Below are 1025 nucleotides of genomic sequence, written 5' to 3'. Positions count from 1 at the left end.
CTTCCGATCGAGAGGTTAAAGAAGATCGGGGACTCATGAAGAGGTAGAATTGATGACACGAGATGATTCATCGAGGTGTAGAGTTGGAATGACAATAGAGACTGTACAAAGTGTTCATATAAAGTAAGCTTCTTACGCTCGATGATGTATAAAATCGATGAAACGAACTGCTGGAACTATTTGTTGAGATTGTAGAACCTTTTTCTTTGTTTTATACGACACACGGCGACATGGAAAGACTGTACAAAGTGTTCTTGTAAATTAATATTAGTTTCGTTTTTAAGCGAGGATCGATCCTCGAGAAAGAGGGAGAAATCGCGAGGTAATCGCCTGCAGTTCCGTCCGCGAACCGGAGATCTAGAAAATTATATAATCGCCGCGCGGAAGTGGCAGGGATTGGAAAGTTTGCGAACGCGCGTTGGTTGCGAGTCGAAGAAATCATTAATTAAATCAATTGTCAGTTTCTTTACACCCGTTCTTTTCATTTGATCGTTGCGATCGCTATCGTCCTACTTCGGGGCTCGTGTCAATGGCGATGAAAGTGGCGATTAGACTGCGGATGCTCGAGCGAACAATTATACACGGGAAATATTATTACGCTTCGGATCTTACAATTCGATCTTTTTTATGTAATAAAACGTATTCACCTTTATCTTCGCGATGAAAGAAGATGGAAGCAAAATTCTAAAAAAAGATTATCACAAAGTGATTCTAACATCAAATTACTTCCTTTGTACAAATATTTCGAATTATTTCAATGCATTCACATTGCTCAATATCAAAAATTCCTTCACGTTTACAAATTAATGCCTAAAATTGTGATATTGCATAAACATCCGTAGTACAATAATTACAGATACTGATAATACAAGATTATCTTATAATCAGATGAACACAAATTCCTCCGAGATTACCTCGAAAACCAGGCGACCACGATCCAGCAAAGTCGGCGAAGAAGCTCGACGAATGATGGAGGATCTCGTGGAGCGGAAAAACAAATCGGCGGAACATTATTGGTAGCGGCG

The sequence above is a fragment of the Dufourea novaeangliae genome, unplaced genomic scaffold (genome assembly GCF_001272555.1).
Source record: "Dufourea novaeangliae isolate 0120121106 unplaced genomic scaffold, ASM127255v1 scaffold21, whole genome shotgun sequence".
NCBI lineage: Eukaryota > Metazoa > Arthropoda > Insecta > Hymenoptera > Halictidae > Dufourea > Dufourea novaeangliae.
This window is presented reverse-complemented; position numbering follows the sequence as displayed.